Source organism: Amblyomma mixtum, chromosome 1 (genome assembly GCF_055824585.1).
Source record: "Amblyomma mixtum isolate Tamu chromosome 1, ASM5582458v1, whole genome shotgun sequence".
Taxonomy (NCBI): Eukaryota; Metazoa; Arthropoda; class Arachnida; order Ixodida; family Ixodidae; genus Amblyomma; species Amblyomma mixtum.
Genome location: NC_143012.1, coordinates 305385788 through 305411900, shown reverse-complemented (window position 1 = coordinate 305411900; position 26113 = coordinate 305385788). Strand labels below are relative to the sequence as shown.

Here is a 26113-nt window from a genome sequence, read left to right as displayed (position 1 = left end):
AGGACACTCTCATATTCTCTACCCCAACATATCGTAAAGTATAAACGCCTTAACAGCTGTCGCTGAATCTCGCGTTAACCCGTGGTAACCGTCGTGTTAGTATTTTATTCGTCTTAGTGGTGGTGGAAACATTTCTTCTTTTCCTACTGAAAAAAAGTTGTATGATGCTGTAACATCATTTGGTTTGTCATACAAATATCATACATTATCATACAAATTCCATGACATTTGTATGATTCCTTCCTTCCTTCCTTCCTTCCTTCCTTCCTTCCTTCCTTCCTTCCTTCCTTCCTTCCTTCCTTCGTTCCTTCGTTCCTTCCTTCCTTCTCCAGCTTGAGTGTTCCAGCTGTGAAGCTATAATGTTAAAACCTGTATTCATTGAGTCATCACTGCTCGTGAGTATACTAACTCCTCAAATGGGTCTTACGGCGAACTTCCGCTTCGTCATTTCCGGCGACGCAGCTACCGGAAGGGGGGCTTCGCGGTTTACTCCCTACACATTAAAAACGTCAACTTCGTGCTTCTATTTGCGCATTATCTCATATTTCCTCGTCTCAAATCCTCTTCTTCCTTCTTTTTGATCCTCGTCACACCACTTCGCTACTTTCGCCGCGAATTTTCCCGGGGCATACAATTTTGTGACGCACGCGCTTCACCAGCCAGCCAGCGCTTTAGCGAATGAATACGTCATCGCGCGCAGGCAGCGCGAGTAGGCTCCTGCGACACTGCCGCAGAAAGTGCGGGCCGTGAAAGCGCCCCGCTGCGGTATCTGTTTGACCTGGATGGAGGCCGCACACGGGAAGCCTCTCTCGGTGGCGCGACGCCAAGTATACGGACGCGTTTACGTGTGTGTGCCCACGCTGGCTGTGATCCCTCTGCTCGTCTTAGCCTGCCGACGCCGGCTGCGGGTTATTTATTTTCGGGAGGTTTTGGTTAAGACAGAAGAGGTCGGCATCTCTCGCGAATGCTTCCATCCGCAATGAGCTGGAAAATGCGGCGCGGCGACTGACGGAGACAGAATGATAAAGGACAAAGGCACGTTTTCATTCGCAAATGAGCGTATCGATAAGCGTGCCAAGGTCAAGTTGTCACTGGGAAAAAGCGATAAGAGCTTGCTAGGTTTCATCATGCAGAGACGACTCATTTCGTGATATGGAAGCCCACTGACGGCTAATCTTGGGGAATAGGGGTGGTTCTTCAAATTTGCTGTTATCTCGTAAACTCTTGCAATTGCCATCAACTGCTGGCTGCTGCGCCTAATCGGCGGCTTCGTTTAAGCAGGATACATATTGACATGTTTCGCATACAACGGGCGGGCCTTATGCGACGTGGCACTGAGCACCGTCTGAAGAAACGAACATGTACACTGAGAAAAAGGGCTGTTGCGTAATGTTAAATGCTGAGTTTCAGTAAAAATCTCCGCAACAACAACAAAAACGTAATGATAGCCTTTTCACGTCCAGTGAAATTCATTTGCAACCTCTGTGATGTTACTGTCCCTCCCGTATAAGTCAATGGCGATGGCTGCTAAAAGAGGGGGGGGGGGGGAGGGGGGGGGGGAGGGGGACCCATACACGCGGACATGATTGGTGACACGGATGATTAATGAGCCCCGGTTCCCACGTGATGTGTGACGTCACGATTATGTGGTGAGCTGCATAGGGTAACTAGGATAGGATAACTTTATTCAGCTCCAGGGCAAGTGCTTTCATGCGGTCAGATGAGTCCATCCGCAACGGTCGGTTGCCCCTATTCCAGGGCTCCGCTGGATGCTGCCGTCAGCTGAGCTCGCCGTATCAGACCGATTCGGTCATCGCGGCAGTCGCTTGAGAGCAGACCCTCCCATCGCTCCGCACTTGGGTTTGGTATAACTGGGATGACGTCGATTTTTTGGCATGCCCATGTTATGTGATAAGTGTAGGTTTTTTTTTCATGGCACCACGGACAATTGTGGTCGTAAAGTGTGGGGCATATTTTATTACGCTCACAGCCGACGAAGCCGTAAAGCTCGCAACACCTCCTCCGAAAAATCTCTCGATTCGGTACGAATCGAGAGACCCCCAGGGACAGCGAATGTGTGCGTGGCGTAAGCAGCACTCCTTGTTCTATACGGCATGCCCCTAAACGGCTCTGAGCACGTTCTGAACGCACTGAACACAATCGCACCTATTGTGTAGAGGTGCGAAATCAAGCGTCCGCTTTTCGAAGAAGGCACGCTGTCGCATAAAAAAAAAAACAACAAAACCTGCCGCCATTGTCACGGCAGCGGCTCGAGTCGCGCTCCGGCGCCGAGTGTCGCAGCTGCAACGGCTCTATACTTGTGCGTTGAGCAGCAGCTGTAAGTATCAGTAAAACGGTGCAGAATTGTGGAAGGCACATAGCTTCCATCAGCTTATCAGCGGTCGTTTTCTATGAGGATTTCACTCGTGTTCCATTCCACTTCTTTTTGATACCAGAGCCGACGAACTGCATTGCTTGCCAGCAATCAACCGGGGCGTCATAGGCGGCAGGTGTCAGTGATTAAATGAGGAAGAGAATAAATCAACAAAGGAATGGTTACACAATATGACCTCAGGAAGCGAATGTACAAGGCTGCATGGTACAGCGCGTACAGTGCTTACGTGCACTTAGTTACTCGCGGGCGCGGTTTAACAGTAAACTTATAGCTTGTATTTAAGCCATCATGCGGGTTTCTGCCGGTCGCACAGCCCGCACATAATATTTTTTTTTTCTTTTGGTTGTAGTACGCGTCATATAAGCAAGACTTCATATATATCACATTTTCTAGGTGAAACACCGTTCCGCACACAACTGCCCAGACTTACTTTAATTGCCTTAATGACCAATATGCTCGTATCCAGAACAAAGTTTCCTTAAATAAGCTAGACGTTTTTGAGAAGTTCGTTTTAAGTTTCATGTACCACCTGGAACCTCCTGCGAGGCTCATGCGTTGGCTAGCTTTTACGTTACTGCAGTGATATAAAAGGTAGCCAAAGTTTTTAGTCTCACTACTGGCATAAAGCCATGGCTATATGCCAGTTATGCATACAAGCTAAGAGGGACAGATACTGGCGTTCTTTATTACCGGAAGTGTGAAGCGACAGAGTGCAACGTAAGCTAAAACGTACTGCCTGCCAAGGCGCCACTATTGTTATTTTTGTTAGGTTTTGCCCAATGGCAAGTAGGTTCTCTGTATGCAACAAGCAAGCGGTCAGGAGGGCACGCTGCCCCCTGAGGCGGAGTGTATACGTTCGAAAATCACGGAACTAGCTAGAAGTAGGTAATATGAAGGGAAGACAAAATCAGGACAACTTTTTTTTTTTTTTATAATGAACGCCAATTCTACAGGCCCGTGTACTGTGCGATGTCAGTGCACGGTAAACAGAACCCCAAATGGTCAAAATTTCCGGAGCCCTTCACTACGGCGCCCCTCATAGCCTTAGTCGCTTTGGGACGTTAAACCCCAATAAACCAAGCTAAAGACCCAACGTCAGGGTACAAGCTCCAGAGGAGCGGTCAATGTGCGTCTGAAATGAAGGCCACTGTCGGATTTCCCTCTCCATAAGCCAAAATGCGACCGTTTTGTGCACTGCGATTTGTTCACCGTCGCGGGTCCCTTGACCCAGGGGCGGATTTAACCCAGGAGCGGAAGGGCAGTCACCCACTCTCACACCAAGCGAGACATTTTACGTAGGAAAACCTCAATCCGTCATCTTTGAGCGTGGCCAGATGCACGGAGAGCTGCACTTGAAGACATCAGTCTGTTTTGTTCGAGCGAAGCAAACGAATGACGGCTGACTTTTATGCCACCGAGCACGTTAAACTGGGAAAAAAATAAAAGAAAGTAAACAGGGAGGCGAATACATCTTAATCTTCTCTCCTGACATGTTTTTCAAAGCCGCAGAGAAGAGTTCGATGACCCTGCTACTCGATGCGAAACTAAGATGCATCAATACCGAATAATGTCAAACAATGCAGTTATTCCTCCCAGCTGCCAACTCTCTCAAAGCAGTCAGGATAAGAACTATGTGAGCGCGCTACACAACTGCTGTGTTTTTCTCAGTAAGCAGCCCACTGCGTCAGTGGCTGAAACTAACGCACGACCATAGCAAGATGTAGCCATTGCGTTTTTTTTTTTCCAGATCCCTGGGGCGGTCAGAGCGACACTTTCCACACTTTCTTCAGTGCTTCGGAACGGCAAAATCAGCGCGAGGCAGACACTTCCCCGACATCCAGCTCTACCTTCGCTCGCGCTATACACGCTTCACATCGAATACATCGCTAAACACGCTTCACAACGAATGCGACGAGTTTTGAAAAACCGAACACCCACGAGGATGACGACAGTGCCAGAAGCAGGAAGATGGAGAATGCGTGTCGAATAATGCTTAATAATGCAGCTATTTCCCGCAGCCGTCGATATTTAAATAATTCAGGACGCAGAAACTCAGTAGACGTCCTGCGTATGCAAAGCTTGCAAACGTGCCAAGGGGGCGGCGAATGCATGCAGAAGGTGGGGAAGGAGGGAGGCAGAGGCGCCTGTTGCACGCGTGTCTTCCTCGGGCTGTATTACCCGTCACGTTGCCGGTCGCTCGAGGCAGTTGGGAAAGAGGCCCTGAGCCGCCGAATGCACCAAAGAGAGGGGGGAAGGAGAGATGAGGGAGGCGGCGGGGAGGGGCTTTAGACGAAGGGCTCGACTCCTGGGATTCCTCGCGGGTAGTTATTGGCTTCGCTCCGAGACGCAGACACTGCATGCACGGCAGCGTCCAGCCGGTAGTCGATCGCGTCTGCAGCGGTGCTCCTTTATCTGTACGAAGGGCCAGACGCGGCGCGTGCTGAACTGCCGCCGTCTCTCACGTCGTAAAGAGAGAGAGAGAAATGCAGATGTTCTTTAACGTCCAGCAAGCGACAACGCTGAAAGCTCTGATAAACGCCGTGATGTGATAATCTTGAGGGGTATAGTGTTATATAGTGAGCTAGGCTGACGCACTCTGCACGCCCGTGAAATTGCAGATAACTGGAATTGCTGGCAAATCCTCCATTTAGTAACGATTCGTTTCCTGATACACTGCATTTTCCCCTCTCCCACTGGTAGAGGCAGCCTGTGACGTCATTTCGGGGTCAAATATTTCGAAATCAGGCCAGTGATGAAACGGACCAGTAAAGAAGGAATGGACCCGACGTGATGAGTATTTGTGTTTGAGAAAGAGTGGAGAAAACTTCAGCGGTTGCGTCTCAGGCGAAGAATGTGTGCCATTATACCTCGAATGTGTTTAACGGCCATGCAACGTGGATACGTGTTACAATCGTGAATGTAATATCGTTCGGACACGAAGTCCCACTGATGGAGCAAGATAATAGACTTCCTGAATGACAGCGCAGCCAACAGCTCGTTTACTTGAGAAGTTCTAGAGGGTTTCAGACATTCCGCTGTTGAAGAGAGAAAGTCCTTAGTTCTGCACCGACGACTCGACGCTGATGGTTGACCCCTGGAGCTGCGTGCAGGTATAAAAATGGCTCTGTGCTGAGTGTCCGTACCATGCGCGTTCCATATTGGTTGCCAAATCTGAGATAGCATGGCGCTTTTCTGGGCCTATGTGTTTCTTCCTGTCATAAAGGCTCGCTCGTTGCTGTTGCCGACACAGTTGCATAACTTACACTGGCGGCGAAAAGTATCGAGGCAGGCATGTGGGTAGGCTGAAGCTAGCAGCAAGTCAGAATTCCATTCTCAGATAAAAAGACGCGACGAAGGGTGTCGAGAGCAAGCGCTGGATTCCGGGCGTTCCAAACGGATAGCGCGCGCCTTCGAAGCACTTGTCGTGTTTGACCGTCGCTTGTTTGCGTTGGAGCAGGTGCAGTGTGGGCACATCAGACTGCGATGCCGCTCGCACTGATGACGGTTAGGAAGTGCACATATTCGTAGTACGATACTCCGAAATAACGACCTCTAGTGCGTGGATAAAAGGGCTCTACAGTCTACAGGCCGGAAAGTACTCCCTGGAGAGTAATCAGTGAGCCGGCAGCCGCCGGAGTCGGAGCGGGCGCAGCCGCCGAGGGGTTTCCCTTATCTGCGCCTCGCCACACCAAGCACGGTCGATAAATATAAAAAAAAGAGCGTTGTCAGGCCGCGTGGATGCCCTACGCGAACCACCGAGATGGGAAGAGCGCGCGCTTACATTCAAGCGCCCCCGGCACGATGAGAGCGCGAGCGCAGAGGAAAAAAAGAGAGAGAGAGGCGAGCGTTGCAGTCGTGGAGGGGGGCCGACAGCAGCAACCCTCATCTGAGCGAGCGGCTGGTCACGTGGCCACGTTTTGCCTTGACTGCTCGGAGAGGAGGAAGCTCGCTTCCAGTACGTCACCCGGCGCGCGCCGGCTGAGAGTCTCACAGGCGTTGGCAGGCGCCACAACAGAAGCACGCCGCATCCGCTGTTGGCGATCTCGGCCGTCAGCGAGATCCGCTCGCGCTCCCGTCGAAGAGGGGTGCGCTGCAGCGCGAGTTTTTAACCGGTGCCGCTGCAGCTCTCTCCGGTTCCATCCGCCTGAGTGTCCGCCCGTCGGTTGTGGTCATGGTGCACGCCGTCGTGCGGGGCCGCCGACGCCCCGAAGTGCTCCTGCGGGCCCCTTAATGACCAGGGAGGGCTCGATTTCCCCCGAGATCGCTGTTCTTCATCGTGTCTCTACTCCTCAGCTCTACGTGCGCTCGGCGACGACCTACGAGAAGACGCTTTCGAGACTTCGGGTGCCGAACGCACGGTCCGTGGCGGCTCAGTGTTTCCCCCCGCTGTGTGTTCGGCAGCATCGACGTGCCAGGGGCTTCGTGTGCCAGTGGATTTTGTTCGGCCAGTCAGTGACTATGTGGTAAGTAGACGCAACATACTAACGCTGTTGTTCTAAGTTACTAAAATTTTCAGATCACATTACCGACGTGCTGATTCGTACTACTTTAAGCACGTGGAAGTTGATTTCGAAACTGCATCGAAACCAAGCCGGTTTCAGGGCAGCGTCAGTATTACGCGATCCGTTAGGTGCACCACCTTGAAGAGAGACCAGCTCACGTCTGCGGCTTGTTGAAACTAATCACTGTTTACAAGGTTCGTTTCCGTTAAATCGACAGGACGCCTGTTGCGCACAGTTTAACACGTCAGCTAACGGCTGTCTTGTGCAAAAGCACACGCACATGATGAGCTCGGGGCATTGTAATCGCGCGGAGCCTATTTCAGTGCAGCGCTGTTCAGGTGCAGCCTTGTTCTGTTTTATTCACGGTTCATATTTTTGTTTTCTATGCATGCCTGTGTGCGCGAGTTTATAGCTAGCGAACTTTATGTCGCAGATGCAGCTCTCGCTAGCTTGGTGCGACATTGCAGCCGTAGTGAATATACATACAAGGTGACAGATTGACTATTAACTTCAGCAGCTCGGAGCCGCGCCGAGTTCAGCTGGTGTCCTTGATCTATAGCCGCAGTGCAATTTTGATGTAACGAAGAGAAAATAAATTAAGGAATCTTTACGCCTTGTTGTGGCGATGGCTGCTCATCTTCACATTATACCTGCAACTAATTATTCGCCTTATTTATTTTATTATTCTAATACACACTCCATTATTCTCGAATCCCCCAGAGCTGAGCCTGTTTAGTGGGTGCTTCCTCAAAGACTCATGATTATCATTGTACAAAGTAGAAATACTTGTGCAAAATTCCGTCTTACGCAGTGTCAACTGCATGCTTATCTATCGGTGCCCTATGCTTTGTGCCCGTATACTCGGCAGCACGCACCGATGAGGATAACGAAAAAAAAGAGTATTTTTGCCGGTTTCTCGCGGGCGTCAGTACCAGGCTCTTCGTGCCACCCATTTAAATGCAGGCGGCGCGCTTCAAATCTACTCTTGGTCGGTTTGTTTTTCTTGCTACTGTTTACGTTTTGTTTTTCATTTACTCGTTTTAGAGCGCTTGTGAGACCTTTCTCCGAAGGAGGGTCCATGAAACAGAATGGACTGGCGTAACGATTGCGATCGGGGTCACTGACATTTTCTTGAGACGCACCGTTACGGGCCTCTGCAGTAGAATTTAGAAACTATCGCGCTATACACTGAACGAAAACGGCAACAACAGTGATTGCCAGAGACGAGAGTGCGGCCAGCGAAACCAGTCGCACGATGTCAAAGTTGCATTCAGCATACCTGACACGTTCCCTACCCCGAAGCTATAGCATGAGCGGGGGAAATGGTTGCAGTTAACATTCGCCTGAAATGCAGTCCTACTGCCTCTATTTTTATGGACCATACTGCTCATAAGGCTGAAGAGCTTTATTGGAAGATGTGCAGAAAGTCTGCGGAGCTTTCTGAAGTATTTGTGATGGAAGAAAAATCCCATTGGTCCGAGACTGGAACATGACGCCTGCTGCGTACCACACGTCACAGTACTTTCAATTAAGATAAATGATAGTGGTGACCCCGAACTTATCAACCGCTTCCATATGAGCGGGGCCATACGGCGGAGTTTTGTGAAGTATTCGATGATTAAAAAAAGAAAGCTCGTTCTGGTTCGGGGTTTGAACCTCGGAGGAACGGATCAACTAGAGGAGTTGTTCTGTCAGTTAGGCTTAACGTGAAAGATAGCAGCAGTAAGCCTCTAATTACTGTGGGATGGCAGAAGTGCTGCTGGCCCCGCCACGTAGACAAACAGTGCAAGTCAGCGGAACTAGCTCGGAACTTTCTGAAGCCGTTCACGACGCATTCGCCGCGAAAAACAGCGCTCACGAAAGCGCATTAACTGCTTATCTACCAGAATTCGCTCTGCTGACGAGTACGACGGTGCGAATTCCGCGCCTGAGCCTAATCCTGTGGGGATTGCCGAGCGTTATAGAGCCGCAGATGCCGCGCTGAAATTGCCAACGGCAAATCAAAACGCGGGACACCACGCAGCCATCCCACGAGGCCCGCAGAGACGTGGCTGCAGGCGGAACCTTCTTCGCCAAACTTTCTTCGTGGAGAATATTGTATGCTGCTATCTCGTTAGTTTTTTTTTTTTTTTTCTAATCTGTTTCGTGTGGTGAAAACTCGTTTGAGAGACTTTCTTTTATTTGCGTTTGAACGCCAGATGACGGCCTTCTCACTGATTGGTCTCCTTTTTTTTACCAGTCAAATGTTTTTAAAGCTCGCGTGGTACGCCTATAGAACCCTGCCGGAAAGGTTAAATCATCTCTTACAGGAAGATAACACGCAGACTATCATGGTCTACTGGTTTGATTATCTCACGTTCTTTGGGAAACTTTCATGGAGGTGTCCATCATAGATTTTACCGGAGGAGGAGGATGGACTTTATTTAATAATACAGATAAAAACCTTCCCGGCAGGGCTCCTTGGTCCAAGAGCCCTCTGGCCTTCGCCTCCAGCCTAGCCCGGGCAATCAGCTTGCGCTGATAGCGATGACAATTGCTTGCGTCCAACCATGTAGTAGTTACGCGCAGTTAAAAAGTCAAGTAAGAAAATGGATCGTTGTGTTTTGGTCGTTTCTTAAGCACACTGTGACTTCAGCTGACCATTCTGGCCTGTTCCGAAGGCAAGGTAGCTTTTCCTGAGTAAATTCGCGTCAAATGTTACGAATGCTAGCGTGAAAATCCATGCCGTTCAGAGGCGTCGCGTCGTGGAATTACAGTTCACTTTATTCTAACAGTCATCGCTTCAATGCGATGGAATTGCAGGAACACAGTAGTCTTGGAGTGACAAAACACTGGAAACGTACGACACTTTGAACTGCATTTACTGCTGGGCACGTTTCGGTAGTTCATTTGCTTGGATTTTACAAGGGCGAGAAAGCCAAAATAGCGGTGTTCACTTAACGCAACGGGAGCGCTCATTTAACGAGCTTGACGGAGTGTGCTTTCGAGCTGCCAGTGCCGAAAAGAGCGAGACTTAGTACCATAAAGTACAAACCGAAAGTGAATGTCATAGGTCATGGTATAGTGGGATAAGACACTTGTCGGTTTAGCTTTGCTCATGACGGTGATGGATTGCTTTATGTCGTGATTCCACATTGTTTCCAACGATAACTGTATTTTGCGATCCTTTGCGCAGTCTTTTCAGCGGTGCAGTCCGTGTTCCGTAACAACGGCGGACGTTGAACTGGCGCTTCCATATTTAGGTATCCGCAGCTGACGCTCTGTGCACGGTTCCCTCTTGTTGTGTGCCACGTGTTCACGTGCACAGCACTGCGTGGTATAGCTTAGGACGTAGTACGATAACTGAATGGAATAGCAGCGCATTGCGATGGAATAATCAGAAGTAACGTAGCTTCCGCAGCTCCGCATAACAGTAGCATAGCTTAATATAGCATACTTAGTGTATAGCGCAGAAAACTATTATGTAACCTAACGTTGTATGGCTTATCGTAGCATGGCGTAATATATCATCGCATGGCAACGTATACCACACACAGTACCAGGGAACAGCATACTGTTGCATAACAATGTAATGCAGCATATCATAGCACAGCGCAATGCAACATATGGCATAAAAGGTACACCAGCAGAGCACATTGGGGAATAACCTAGTGTGGCGGCCTAGCGCACATGGAGCTCAAGCGTCTGACGTTCGACTCTGCGCGGCGGTGAAGGAGACAAAGTCATCATTCGATCCCAAATTGCGCCTCGACCTCGCTCAACTTTTCCCCCGCTCACGGCAGTGGTAAAAAAAAAAAAAATGATTTCACTGACTGACGTCACCCCGCTGTCTAAGTGCTTATCTGGGCGCAGAGCCCTCTGTGACGCGTCAGAACTCTTGGCGTATCTCGCGTGTTCCGGTCGCCGAGATTGTCTTGAATCGTGTACGCTGGTTATTTGCGCCTCCTTTGGTTGTGTTAACTCAGCTCTCAGTCAGAGATGAGCTATGTAGATATGGCTTGGCAACAAATTGAGCCTATCTGTGGCAAGCGACATTTCCGAGCGATATATATTTATCGTCCTATAGCTGGATGATGTCAAGGCGGAAGTTTCGTCACTGCTGCGGCGTCTGTAGTGCACGATGCTTTGTCAACATGCGAAGAGGAAAATTACCGGTCCTTTTAGGGTTGCGCGAACGCGTTAACTTAGCGCAGTGAGTCGTTAGAATAGTGCGAAAAAAAAAGAGGGATTGCACATTAACAATGCACATTTACCACGCGGCTACGTCAGATGAATGAAACTGTACTTGAGCGTTAATTCGTGCTTATATGAATTCATTAGGTTAGAGCTGGCAGCCGGCAGCAAGCTTACTGGCAAAGCGAACAAAAAAAAAAGATTATGAAGCAGGCGTGTTTAGTTAAGCGTATACTTCTCGATAATAACTGCGAAGCGTCCTGGCTAAGCTGTTGTGGATTGTGATGGCGTGCCTTCGATCCAGTATATTGCAAATCACCCGGATGTTTGTCACGTTATCGGGTGCATAATGTCTGCCGGTCAGTTCAAAAAGGCCTTGTTTGAGATCACCTTTTTTGTGTTTTAGTTTTTTTTTTATCAAGCTTGAGCCTGTGTTTTCCCTGGCTGCCCAGTGAGCTCTGATATTGTCGACAGAACTTAACGTGCGAACATCTTTCTGCAGATATAGCTAACGAAACGGGCTAAACCTGCTCTCGCACCGTGGTATGTTGTACTCTCACTTCCTCTTTTCCACTCTCTTTCCATCACGGTGCGGTTTAGTTTCGACCCAGAGGGAGACAGTTACCGACGAAGGGAAGAGGAGTAAAAATGTAGCTTTCGCTTACCTCTCCGCATCGAATGGTTTCCTTCTTTGAGTCACAAGCGTATAGTACGCCTTCGTAAAAAAAAAAGAAAAAGAAACTCGAGTAAGAAGAGTTTTCTCAGTGGGTCTTTTCCGCTATATTTGGCCCGCTTGGGTGGAGGATACGGCGTTCGCTGTCTTCCCATTTGTATATTATGGCCCCGTCTTGCCAAAGCAAACACACGGAGGTGCTGTCTCAGATCCAGCGAGCTCATCGGTCTCGGTCGCAGCTCTCTCACTGCTTCCCAAGTTCAACGCTCCACCGCCACGATCGACGCCGGCGCTCAATCGAATGAAGAGAGAGAAAGAGGTAGCACCAGGAAAAGAAAAAAAAAACGCTCGGGAAGAAAAAATCAAACAAAGCAGCGCAAAGCGGCGGCGAGCGCACGCCCCGTGCATGCAGTGCCGGTCCCCCAAGGTCGTCCGTCTGACGGTCGGCGCGGCGCTGTTGGGAGCACGTGCGGGGAAGCGACGCCGCCCAGCGCAGCTGCTGCCAGAAATATCGTGCGGCACGGCGACGCGTGGTCCATATCCGGCCCCTGGCACCGCGGAACGTGCTTGCGAAAGGCCGCGCGGTTTCCCTACAAATGTACGCGCGAACGGCACACGCGCTCTCCCCATTCGGAGACCCGCGTAGCCGACCGACCGAATCGTAATGGAGAGTCAATGGAGACCAGGAATCCGCTCGCGGTGTACGGCTGCAGTATACGGCACCGGGCACGAGCTGGGCGCGCCACTGCGCATGCGCGGAAGTCTCGAACGTGGAGCCACACTGCGTGATCGGATTGCGCGTCTAAAAACTGACTGATGGCTTCTTCGGGTAACGGAGCGGATTGCAAGAGATGGTAAATCGAGAGCCGTATGTGGCTCTGGGTAAACCTACCAGAGGGCGGCAGAGATTGGGTTTGGTTGGCTCGGCTTATGTCGATTTAACGCCCCAAAGCGACTCAGGCTACGAGGGACGCCGTAGTGAGTAGTAGTAGTAGTGGTTTATTCAAACTAATACTAAAAAAGGAAGAAAGATTTTTGCTAGCCCCGGCATCTGCCATCGCTACGGGAAGCACCTGAGCTGGGGCAGAGGAGGGATAGCAGGCGTACTGGAGAAATGAAATGAAAGAGGTCAGGGGACAGCCAAGGGTAGAGAGGTACTATATAGAAGTATTCTATTTACAAATTAACATACGTGAAGGGCTCTGCAAATTTCGACCACCTGGGGTTCTTTAACGTGCACCGACATCGCACAGTACACGGGCCCCTAGAATTTCGCCTCCATCGAAATTCGACCGCCGCGGCCGGGATCGGTTAAGGTTAGCAGCCGAGCACCATAACCACTGATCGGGAGATTTACGTGTAAACGCTGCTGACGGAGCGCAGTGTTAATAGTTGGCGAATGGAGAAACCTTATGTAAGCGGGCTGATGATGATGGTGATGATAATAAAAACGCGAATATTTTTAATGTCTACAAGCTTCTCCATGTAATATATGAGCACAGCACCTCAGTTCAGCGGAGATTTGCGAATCAATAGCGAATCAATCTGCACACGACGGAGCGAACATGTCTTGACCCGCAGATCGATTGCCACGTGCCTCGGGGTCACCAAATTGCTTCCACTGCTGCTTTATTCTGCGGAGTGGACGAACGACGCAAGCTTGTGTGTTCTAGGCGATGAATCTTTGAGTGAGGAGCAGGGAAGATCGCTCTCTGAGGAACTATAGGAAAACCAGTACATTTTACAAGGGGAAAGATTCATTCATTCATTCATTCATTCATTCATTCATTCATTCATTCATTCATTCATTCATTTCTGATCTTTCTTCACCCTTTTAGTTATCAATTTTTTAATGCGTATGCTTGCAGGTATACACCGGAAGTCCCGCTATCCGTGTGCAATGGATCTGATGGCTCGATCACCTTGCCTCAAAGCTCGCTGCTTCCTCCGCACATTGTTTTGCGCCGTTCCCTTCAAGGCGTTCTCTTCTTGTGTTGCCCGTATACGCCCTTATCTCTAAGGTCAAAGCGCGCTCAGCCGCATACATCACCGAGGCGCACGCACACACACGGCCGCTCGTCGTCAGCTGCGCGATGGCCGGCCTTGATATACGAGACGAGGAACGCCTTGCGAAACTCGCCCGTCTTGGACAATGAAAGGTGTGTGTGCGTGCCCGCGACCGCCGAGGTTTTTCAGGCGGATAAATCGTCGGAAAAAATGAGGGTAATAACCCGCATCGCGCGGACACTCGGGAGCCCTTTAAACCGATGGCCTGTCTACTCAGCGGCGAACAGAGCGCTCTTGCACGGTCGGCTCTAACGGAGTCAAAAATGAGTCAGCCGAGCCGACGGAGCAGCGCGGGTCTCAGCCGACATTTTGCAAGGCCCTCGGGGGACGCCAGAAACGTTCACTCTCTGAAGCGACGCGTTCACTAACTGTGCGCTGCAAAATGACATTTTCGCAAAAGCTACAAATTCGCAGGTCGTGGGTTCGGATCCCACCGGTGGCATATGGTTGTTTTTTCTTCTGCTTTATAATCAATTATTTAAAAAATCAAGAAAATAGCTACCTTGTTAATATCCCATTGATGAACGCCACAAATTAAAACAAAAAAAGCACCCCATATGCTGCTTGGTACCGGGGACTGTTGGCTTCCGTCACTACTGTAGCCAGTTAAAATGACATTCCGTATATAAGCAGCGTTAGAAATTCGCAGGTCGTGGGTTCGGATCCCACCGGCGGCAGTAGTTGTTCCATCTGTTTTATAATCATTTACTTTAAAAAAAAAATCAATAAAACTACTACACTGTTAATGTGCCATTGATGAACACCACAAATTAAAAAGAAATCCTATATGCTCCTTGGTTCCGCTACTGTTGGCTTCCGTCACTACTGTAACAAGTCATTTAGTAATTGACATTTTGAAGAAGCAAAAGAAGGCGTTCATAGGAAACAATATTGAGGTGTCAAAGAGACGCGTCTTCTGCGGCAGTGTTCCAACTCGCGACTTCTTGCGTAGTTATATAGGGAGCCACATCCGCTGACTATTATAGTGAGTCCGCCTCCTCCAAATCAACTGTCCGACGTAATTACCGTAGAGCTTTCGTGGTAGGTACGAAGTGGTGACGATGACGATGGCGTTTTTTTTTTAGCATCGACGGTGGTGGACGAGGGAGCCTCATTCCTGGCTGCTCACGAAGGTATTCCAAAAATGCCACGCCGCTTTAGGCTTAGGCGGTGGAAATCCGCCAACATAATCTTCGAAACGTGCCCACAAGGAAGCGAGTGACGCAAATGAGGCTCTTAAATTACATGCATTTAACCTGGGATCCTTCTTGTACGCGTGTAAGCTGTGCAAGGGCTTCTGCTCGATTCGGAACTTGCGGCGAGTTATTCTAACAGCATCAAAATCGCGGGAACCCCAGAAGCAAGCTACAAAACGCTAGAAACAAAGTGAACGAATCGAGCGATTGCTCGATGACTAAGTGTCGGGGAACTTACTTAAACGCCACGTATTTGATTCCTGCCACGCCCACCGCGCCCTGATCGGAGAGAGAGAGAGTATGTAGAGAAGGAGAAAAATGAGGGGGAAAAAATGCGACATTGTAACGCTGTAGAGTTGTGCATGACGTTGCAGGCGAGGATCGCCAGTTGACCTGAATTACTCAGGGGCACTCTGGAAGTATTCGCCGCCGCATATTTTGTATAAAGACCTTGTATATAGCGTCAGTGAGGGCAGCTAGAAGGCACAACGCGTTACATGACATCGGCCTCTGTTTGCGCGGCGAAATAAGAGAGGGCTTTATATCGACGCGGCACAAAAGGCTGGCAGGCAAGCAAGCGGTCATGCAGGCTAGCTGCCACCGAAGCGCGAACAGAAAACACGAGAGCTTGTAGCACTCTTGCCGTGTCGCAACCGTTGCTTTCGAAGGGCGCAAAAAGAACGAACAGCGAAACGAAAGTGAGGGCACGAAAGGAGGAAATAAACAATGGGGAGTAATGAAGAAAGTGTAAGAATAGTCCTCGCGGGGCCGAGTGGAAATTCCCGCTTCGGCAGCGACAACACAATAGAAGTATGCGCGGCAATATTATTCGCCGAGGAGCTTGGAGTGGAGAGGATAGCCTTTCGCGAGACGGACGGAAGATAAAAAGTTACGAAAAACTTATGCGAGCGGGGGGTTGTTGAGATTCGCGGTGGTGGTCCAGAGGCAACGCTTTATCCGAGGAGAAAGTTTACATCAATGGGAATCTCGTTGAAGGCGTTTTTTTTTTTCTTTTTTTTTAATGAACATTTTTCACGATCATCGTCCGAGAGGGTGCACCGCTGCTGCATCTGTTGCGACAAAAAGAAAAAAAATAGGGGTGGCTCTTCTGTAGAGCACTGGTTTGTAGTTGTTAAACATGTAATGTATGTAACGTATCCGAGCGGGTTAATGCGTTAGTAATTTACGCTCAGAGGCGGACGGTGAACAGGCGTGCATATCGGTAGATCTTGTTTTGAATCGTGTTTAGTGTTACTCCCGAGCAATATGTTCTACCTATTTTAACATGTTTTCGAGTAGGCTTTCGAAACCTAGCGTGCAGTAAAAACGGAATAAAAAACTACGCCGATCGTTAAATACTGGCTCATAAATAAGCGATAAAAAAATATAGGAGATGGTGCTCGGTGGACTGGGGACGAGAGTGACGGAGGTGTTTGCGTAGATTCAGTGATCGCGTTACCTAATTGCTCACTTTGTCATCGGCTACTGCCTTTCAAACACCGACCGCATTACGATATACCTGTTTTCGAACATGGATTCCTCGCTGATGCTGACATTATACGAGCGCGCTGTAACTATCCATTTTGCTCCCGGCATTATTGTTTTTAAGTCCACCGCAGTGTCTGTCTGCCCTGTGCGTCAGCATGCCTTTCTTACGCAAACCCTTGTCAACGACGTGTGAAAGCGGGACTAGCGTAACTCATCGCTTTCTTTTTAAGAGTCACACGTGTCCTCTTAATTTCTACGCGTTTTCTGCGGCTAAAACGTGCGCGGACTATATGGAGGATGCTAAAAAGGAAAGCAAATTTAACCTCCGCGGTCATAAATTATATGGAGACGATAGCGAAGTAGAAGCCGCACTCAGTTGCGCCGTCTCTCTGACGTCCGCTTTCTGAAATCAGTCGTTATACAGGCGGACGGCGCCGTCCGGACTGTCGGACCGAATGCAAATTAGGGAAGCCAAACATCGCTTGCTATTTCCCCCTCTCCCCTTTCGTTTTTCTTTTTACTTAGTGTGCGCGACGGTAAATCCTGGCTCTGTGTTGCTTTGGCCGATGGCACGTGGTTTCGATAGCGTTTTCTGACGCGCCAATGGAGACTGCATGCTCTTGTGAGGCGCGCTCAGAAGCAGATCCCTTGGGCTGTATACTTTTGACAAAGACTTTTTCTCGTTGCCATGTTTTTGTGCGCATACATCTAACGAAATGCAGGTAGTACACCTGGAACGCTGCTAGGTTGCAGAAAGGCCACTTGCAGGCTATCGCCTGTGCAGTCTGTAGCTACGTAGGAGCTCAATATACTGCGGACATTTCAGTCCTTGATATTTCTCCGCGTCGCGGAGCCTGGAGCTCCTGACCGCCTGGGGGGAATGGGAGACGCTACTGCGCTCGACGGACCCGGCCAGGCAGAAGATCGCCACTGACCGGGCCGCCCACTTCATGGAACTTCATGAACTCATGAACGTTTAGAGCAGGCGACCCAGGGACCTACGTGTCCCAAATCCCATGATCAGTAAAGTTATTTCTTTCTCTTTCCGCGTGTCTCTATATGAGGCACCCATATTGGTAATTTAATTGTACTGAAGTCCGTCTGCAACGATATTGCAGACGGACTTCAGACGGACTTCAGTGTAATTGCAGACGGACTTCAGTGTAATTAAATTACCAGTACTGGTGCCTCATAGAGAAACACACGGAGAAATATCAAGGACTGCAATGTCTGCAGGCACCCTTATTGGTAATTTAATTGCACTGAAGTCCGTCTGCAACGATAATTCAGAAACAGCTGTAGGTCAAAAGGCCAGTATGAGACTTCTTGAAGAGCCCGCTGCCGTCTTATAATCTCCGGACTACAACGGCAGATTGGCAGAAGATGAAGCAGGCATCTGCACTCAAACGTAGTAGTGGAAACAAGCTTTTCCATCAAACGCCAGCCGAAAAAAAGAAAAATGTGGGGAAATATTGTCTCAACAGGTTCACTGCGCAAGTCCTTCGCTGAAATTCTTCCATCAAGCGCCGTTCCGTAGTGGCATTCCTTCAAGAAGGCAGACTCGTGTGGCGAAGAGCGGCTCGTATTTTCTTCTCATGCGACCATGTAGGAGGACTTTGAATGTCCTTAGAGGAAGAGAGGGCAAGCACACGACGGCTGACAGGGAGAGATCTGCGATCTCCAGAGAGCATAAAAAAGAAAAGAAAAACGTATCTCTAGAAAGAGACGACGGTGCCGAGCACTGACCTAACCTCGGGCTATTTCGGCCTGCCTCGCTTTGAGTGCGCAGAATCAATTTTGCCGGGTCATTTCCGGCTCGGCCGATCCCCTTGCGCACAATGGCGCATTACCGGGAGGGCGAACGCTGCCTCAGCTGCTGCGGTGTCCGGACTCGGGCGGGGAATGGGCGCGGAAGGTCAGATGGACTCGCCGACGGAGAGCAAAAGGAAACGAGAGCGAAATGGTACACCGCGTTCGTTCGCTTATAAGGCGCCCGTGGTGCTGCGGACGTATGCATAGGAAGTCATTCTCGGGGTATATCAATAGAATTTTAAAACGAAAAAACCAGTCACACAAGACGACGGACAAGAAGAGTGTACACACCACATCACTCCTCCCTGGGGTCCGATGGTGGTGCAAACTTGCCTCGCCATTGCAATGAATGTGGCTGCTATCCTTTGTTCAGCAATGTCACCATTCTTGGTAGAGGCAAGGAAAAACAGGAGCGGGAAATACTGGAAGCATATCATATCGGATTGTCAGGCGCTGATTGTATAAGCACAACCTCGGTGCGCTTGCTTGAAAAAGAATTTGCTTTTTTAGGTCGTCCACGATAGATGGGATTTCTTGTCTTTGTCTCTTTTACTCAGTGATTAGTGATGATGCTGCTGCGCATGCACTGCTGGCCTTGCTCGGACCATGTATTTTCCAATAAACTTCAGTTGCTAGTCCAGTCGTTGTTGTGTGTACACTCTTCTTGTCCGTCGTCTTGTGTGACTGGTTTTTTCGTTTGCAATGTACCAACTGGCCCGCATTTCAACCCTTCAGAATTTAAAAAAAAAACATAAGCATGTATGTTGTCTTTTGGGTGGAGGTGTCACAAAAGCTGAGAGAGAGAGAGATGAAGAGAAAGACGGAAGGCAGGGATGCTAACCAGAAAGGTGAAGCCTGAAATGCTTCGAAACTGTAGGATGATACATGCATCGCGTCCATATATATATATATATATATATATATATATATATATATATAGGACGAGCGCTTGTTCTGTCCTCCCTTCTAGTTACCGCGCTTTGCATTCCGTGTAACGATGAACCAACACGCCCAAATATATTCTCAAATAAATGTAGACTAGCAATTTCATTTCTTCAACAGAGTTGCGGTGGTGACACCCACTTGAATAAACAAAGAATTGACAGTGTAGTGGAAAGCCGGAGAAGATAATGCATATAGTTTCGTCGGCACTCATCGCTTTGTATGCAAGCTGCGTGGCTTTTTCCCTTTCCCTTACAAAAATTTTTAGACAGTCTATAGACTGTCCATAGACTTCTGTCTATAAAGTCTATATACTCTCTATAGACAAATCATAGAGAACAATCTATAGGCAATACAAATGCTCCAGACAGCATATATACAATCTGTAGATAATGGCCATACACTTTTAGTAGACTTTTGTCTATAGACCGTGTATAAATTATGAATAGTCAAATGTTTGTTAGGGGAATCTCCCAAGGTGGAGTAGATTTGTAATAAGGGAGTAACTACTCAGTGACATCCACCCGAGCGCAGCCATACGGCTACAAAGGAAAGCTATACAGCTTTCCCAGCTATGTAGCTTTCCTTTGTAGCCGGCTGCGCTCGGGTGAATGTTAATGAGCAGTTACTCCCTTATAAATTATGAATAGACAAAAGGAAATATAGATAGGAAGGCAATAGAGTCTATAAGAAATCTATAGACTAGTGTCTATATAGCCTATTTTTATAAGGGTTTTGTGGTGTTGACGAGCCGCGCGGTGTTGTCACTGCCTTTGGGGAGGCCCGTCGAGGGAGTCCGTGATGAGCTATTGCTCGGATAGATGTTGCAGCAGAGCTGCCCCCGGTGTCGACGCAACAGAGGCGCGAGATGTGAACGTGCGTCGCAGGTTGATTTTGTTGGTGGCCGCTCTGCGAAAGGTCAAGGCGGAAGGCGAGAGAGCTAAGTGCCACGGTTGCGCCTGCCGTAATTGATGATTGTGGGAATCTCCTTTCCGCGGGCTGGGAAGAAACAAAGACGAACCTGTGGTGGTCTCCGCGGAGGGCGGACTCGGTAATCGTGGAGCATAAAGATGTAAAGTATATATACAAGGTGACGAGCAAGCGAAAACAGGCGCAGGAAAGGTACGCGAAATATCAAGAATGAAGCAAGGGAGACTTAGACGCGCGTGCGCGATGTCGTAAGACCTGCCGTACGGCTTTACGAGAGAGAGAGAGAAAAGAATAAGCAAAAAAGAAACATGGTGTAGTAGGTAAAGGTTGCAGCATATGTTAAACGCTACAGCAGTTTTATAAATTGCAGCGTCTTATAGCTATCAGGAAGTTGTAGCGAACGCTATGGGAGGAGGGCATGCATGTCGAAGAAAAGGCATTGAGGTTCACATGTTTTGAAGAGGATCCTTTAGAAGATTTTGGTTTCGTATCACGACAAAAAGACGCGGGCGGCTGGCGTTAACATGCGAGCTTACCATCTTGGTGAAATGCATATAGTGCACCGCCTGCGCTTTTTCCGCTATCTAAAGTTTGCCAAGCCGTTCGTCCAACATGCGGGGCAGCTTAATTCGCCCGCGCGTATTTCTGCGCTTTTATTTTCTGCTCACTATATATATGCTGTGCGTCTCGGGCGAACCATAGCTGCCGTGTATGCTTTGAAGCCGAGATGCGGTCTAAGGTCGGTGCAGCGTAACGTGATAATCGCTGCTGACCAAATTTACTTCAGAGGCGCAGTTGTTGACTTAGTCTCATAACTATTGCATTGATTCCTCGCGCTGTTATGGCGGAAGAAAGTTCATATGCGCAGTGGCTAAGTGAGACATTCAATGCAAACAATGAGGATAGTGGAATAGCCCTTCTCTATTATGATAACTAACAAAATACGGAAAAAGCCCCTGTACGCAGCTTTAGCTGTAAAATAATTCCTGCCTTCAGTTCGAGCCAGGCGCGCGTACGTGCATACATTTGACGGCTTGCAACGCTGCAGGCGACCGTTGGGGCTAGTCCGTCTTCGGCTCTCTGTCGTCTGCTTTGCTTTTCCATCGTGTGAATGACTTCATTAGGCGCGCGGTCCTCCGAATCGGCGTGCCGCCGCGAATTCGCCCGCAAAGGCTTTCAGCGTGGGAATTAGCTCCCGAAATCGCGGTACACAAGGCGTGTTTTGCATTTCCCCTTCACTAAAGGGCGACCGCAGCCCCGGGTTCGATCGAAACCGGCATCTCCAGCTTAGCGGCACTTTGGATGAAAAGCGGATGGCAATGGCTGCGGCCCGCTAGCAATCTGCTCGAACATCAAAGGGGCGGGGAGGAAGCATGGGGAAGGATGGAAGCGCGGATGATTGCGTATTGCTCTGAACTGAATTTATTGTTGCTTGTTTTATTTCTTAATTGATATCGTTTCCGCCTTGCTGCGAGCGAGATGCAGCCTTCGTGAGGTGTTCGAACCTCCTTTTCCCCGCTGCCTGTGCGCTCTTGCGGACCTGGAAATTTTGTGAAATGAATTGTTGTAGCGAAATAAATTTCACTCTTAATGTCATTACATGACTGCTCCCAGAGCGCACGTTACAGGAATGCAACAATAAAAAAATTAAAAATCTGGATTGGACATATAAGCTCCGACTTAAGGGGTCTGACGCGAGTGCGTTCATGGGTTAATACCCATATATGCGGAATTGGTCATTCTAGACATTCATGGATCTCTGGGAGTCCACATAACACTCCTGGCGCAGTGGTGCAGCGGTTAAGCGATGCGCCACTGCCCTGCGGCCCGCATAGTTTGCTTTTCTGGAGAGTTTTCGCTCACGACTCCTCCTCCGACGACGACGCCGGGGTTTCCGGTGAACAGGATCGTCAACGACGTCGCATTAAAAAACAGGGACGCCTAATTCAATTGTCTTTGCAATGCGAAAGCATTCGAATGTATTGATGCCTTTGCCGGAACCGGCTGGAGGACCATAGTACCTCAATGGGTGGCGCTTATGAGACCCAGGTTGCTCTTCGCCAGCTTTTCCAGTACACGGTTGGCAGATGGAGGCTTCGCATAGACGTCACCTCTCTCCAGCCAAGGGATTTCTCTGCTCTGATGACGTCACCGATGGCGTCATTGTCCGCCAGCCAATCTGGTTTTTCCTGGACGACGCTGGACGGGTAGCCGCTGGCTTTTTGCTCCGGCGAGGCTTATGCTGTCGCATAAAAGCCGCTTGTTACAGCCGAGCGAACGCGGTGGTGTGCGTGTGTTGGGGCAGCGGGGAAAGGAACAGCCAGTCGCCACCACCGCCAACCACCACCAGCGACCGAGTCGCGCAAGAACGACCGCGCGCTCGCGCATAGATGGCAGGCCGCTGCGCGAGCGAGTCATTGTCCTCGCAGTGCACGTTTCCCTGCCCAGAGCGGAGGGGAACGGAGAGAGAGAGACCTCCTCTGGCATCGCGCGGCGGTCGTCCGCGGTCCGGGGGCCTTTTGTCTCTCGTGCACCTCCACACACCGATGAGCGCACAATGCCGGCGAGCAGGCGGAAATCCATCGCGCTTCCCCCCCCCCCCCCTCCCCGCCTCCTCCTCTAAAGCGCTATATAGTGATCTCGGATCGCCGGACAGCGCTGCTGCGCGGGGACCACCAAAAGGGCCCCCGAAGAGGCATTGTTTTGGTGGTCCCCGTCCTCTGCCTGCTCGCCGTTGCTTTTTTTCTTTCTGACGTTGCGCTTTCTTACTTTCACATTTGTGTGTACGCATTTCTTTTTCTGGGCATATTGGTCGTCCAAAAAACAACATGCAGCCAGCTACGGGCAGAGAGTTATCTTACTAACCACACAATGCGCGCAGATCGATGCGCGTCTCCACTCTTCCGTATCGGGTGCACGAGTTGGTTTGATATGCAAGCGAGGACTGTGTACATATATAGCAGTACTCAGTTACATACTTAGCTCGCGACGCTCCGAAGGCGTGCCTTCTTTCGCCGGCAACTTTAGCGTCCATGGTGTAGCTTTGTTGCTGCCTAGGAAGCAGCGAACAGAATAGGAAAAACAGAGCCTGGTAACCTAGACATAAACTAGCCTCATCCCCCCCCCCCCCCCCTTCCTCAAGAACAAATATAGTGAGAAATAAGATAAAGGATGAATAGTGAGCATCAGTTTAATCTCCGGATAACATACGCACTTCGGTTGCTCCATTTCCTTGACTTTGCTTCAAATAGACGTGCTTAGGTCGTCTGTCCACTTCCAGAGCCTGACAAGCGCTGCCCCGGGAACTTTCCTACTGCAGCAGCAGCAGTCTTTGTGCGTAGTTTTTATTCTTCTTCTTTCGGGGTGACCCGCATGTGTCATCCGGTGACAGGTGACATTTCGGCCCCTCCAGAAAAACTAAAGAAAGGCCTTACACTGAGAAACTTAGCTTTATGCTTCAGGGTCCCTCAACGTTGCTTGCCCCGCACTAATAGCCTTTTTGTTTTTTCTCGGCTTTGGTCAGTACCAAACCAAGTCGGCCTGTTTTTAAACCAACCCCACGACCGCAGGACTGCGGAAGAGCGCGCTCAATAGGCTGCCTATTCTGACAACTGCTTCGACTTGCAGCAGAACGCGACCTCACGCTAAACTCGAAGTCAGCGCATATTACTGTGCCTGCCTACTGTAACAAACTCAAGCATTCCTTTCTTTTGACGCTTTAGTGCGCGCGTGCTTGCGCGCGCAACGATCTCCACAACCTATCCGCGAGGAGAATTCGTCTTTCTTGAGCCTACAGAATTGCAGAATCCTCCGCCCACGCAAAAAAAGAAAGAAAAAATGCCGAACAAGAAATGAAGTTTGGCCGCATCGCCTCATAATTCCTTTTTATTTCCTTCTTTTTTCTTTTTCTTCGGTACAAACGCCCTCGAAGGAGGCCTTCCCGTGCCAAGAGTAAAGCCGGGCCAATGTTTTGACGGGAGGCCCGTGTAAATTACTTTCGACGTCGAGAGGGGAAACAATGCGTTCTCTGCCCGGATTCGTACTCCCCATTTCCTCGTTTCTCCTCTCCCACTCTCCGCCCGCTCTGAGCCGCTGAGCCCTGCCCGCCCTGCCGAAGTCTTGAGGGGGGGGGGTTGCTACGGACACCGGAAGGAAAACAAGTTGGAGCCGTGTACACGGAAGGAAACGTTGGCGCGTCCTCAGATGACTTCCGCCTCTTCTTTTTCCACCTTTTTTTTTTCGCTTGCGTTTTGCAGTCATCCCGCCGACAATTGGTCCCAACGCTCTTCACGCGGTAAACCCTCCTTCTGAGAAAAAGCAGTCCGGGATCGTTTCTCTCCCTTTTTCTTCGTTCGGGCATCGTCTTTCCGAGAGCACACGTGGCTTTGTCTGCTCCTTTTCTTCACGGTTTTTATTTTTTCTCTTGCCATGTTTTCTATCGAATCAAGCACGTGCACAACCTGGCCGCTAACAAGGTTTGCTACACTAAATTTTGTTATCCGCTGATTCGGCCCGGAGATCGCGTTGAGCCCAGAACGCCACCAGCAGCTCAGGCTTCGAGGCTTCTGCCGATGGATCGCGCATGCATCCTTTATGAGGCGAGCGGAGAAAGCAGGGGAGGGGGGGGGGGGGGGGGGGGGGTACTGAAAGCTCGTGTCGCAATGCGATGTCTTCTTCCCTTTCCGGGCTGTTCCTCTAACCCAGAAAGGGCGGCAAGCTTGACTCCGTCGCGTCTGCTCACTCACGCACGCTATTTCATCCGTTTGCATGGATATGTGTTCGCCGTATAACCGTGCACAGTAGCAACGAGGCACTAACTCTGCAAACGCCGTCAAGGCGCTCGCGATGAATGCGCAGTCAGTGCGTTGTTCAAGCTGCCGTCGCTTCGCGCTACTCTGTCAGTGTGCGCCTTGTCTCGCTTAAAACCGTGCAGTACTGTGGAAGCTATGGAGCTGTCGTCAGCCAATCAGGGACCGAATTCTCGAAGCTTTTAGCACGTGACGTGACATTTATCATTCATTGGCTCGTATCTGTGAGCTGGTCACTCATAACAGCTAACGATAGGATAATCGCGTGGGTAATCAGGCATAAGTGATTTCGGCTCACGGTTGGCTGTCGCTTTCTACTGCAACTTCCAAGGACCCTATGCACAGGCAGTGAGCCAGAGAATAGCCATCAGTTCCTGGCGGCCTAACTTAACCTAACCTAACCTAACCTAACCTAACCTCGTCCGTCAGTGCCTCACGCAGTCATGTAGTTCTCCAGGTGGTCGAAATTTCCGGAGCCCTCCACTACGGCGTCTCTCATAGCCTTAGTCGCTTTGGGACGTTAAACCCCATAAACCAAACCAAACCATCTTTTTCTCTTTATCGTTGCAAGAAGACGCGAGCCACTCTAACGCTGCGCAAGAGTTCCTCTCTTTTACGGCGAAAGCTGGTTCTACAGCGTCAGCCGTAATACCTTAATTATTTGAATAATTAATTTAGTTCGGCTTAATTAATGGTATGCCACGTGGGCTGGTGGTTAAGTACAGGATGAAATTCCCCTCCACATTTAATGTAGGGGATAGAGATAGGGAAGAGAGAGAGAGAAGGTGAGAGGCGCATCAATCAGCGAAAGCTGTTATTACAGCTTCGGTTTAGCCATATATAGCCCTGAACTCTGCAGTGAAGTCACCCTTAGGTTGCTCACTCCTCCGCTCGGGTTGCTCACTCCTCCGCTCGCGACGTAACCTCGGGAGGTTATGTCGCGAGGGGAGGAGTGCGCAACTTGAGGGTGGCTTCACTGCAGAGTTCAGGGCTATATATGGCTAAACCAAAGCTGTAACAACAGCTTTCGCTGATTCATGCGCTAAGCCGGTAAGTTTATAGCTCTACAATTTTTTTCTTCCAATATTTTTCGTCGTCCGGATGATACAGAAATACTGCGCTCGCCG

At 49.7% G+C, this 26113-nt stretch overlaps 1 protein-coding gene across 1 annotated transcript in view; it reads left to right on the top strand.

Moving 5' to 3' along the window:
- The first annotated feature begins 6365 nt into the window (after positions 1-6365).
- Ac13E (Adenylyl cyclase 13E) overlaps positions 6366-26113 on the top strand; it is a 103192-nt gene continuing 83444 nt past the window's right edge. The window contains exon 1 of the mRNA XM_089566736.1: positions 6366-6858. The gene's annotated coding sequence lies outside the window, so the exon portion shown is untranslated. The remainder of the gene's footprint in view (positions 6859-26113) is intronic.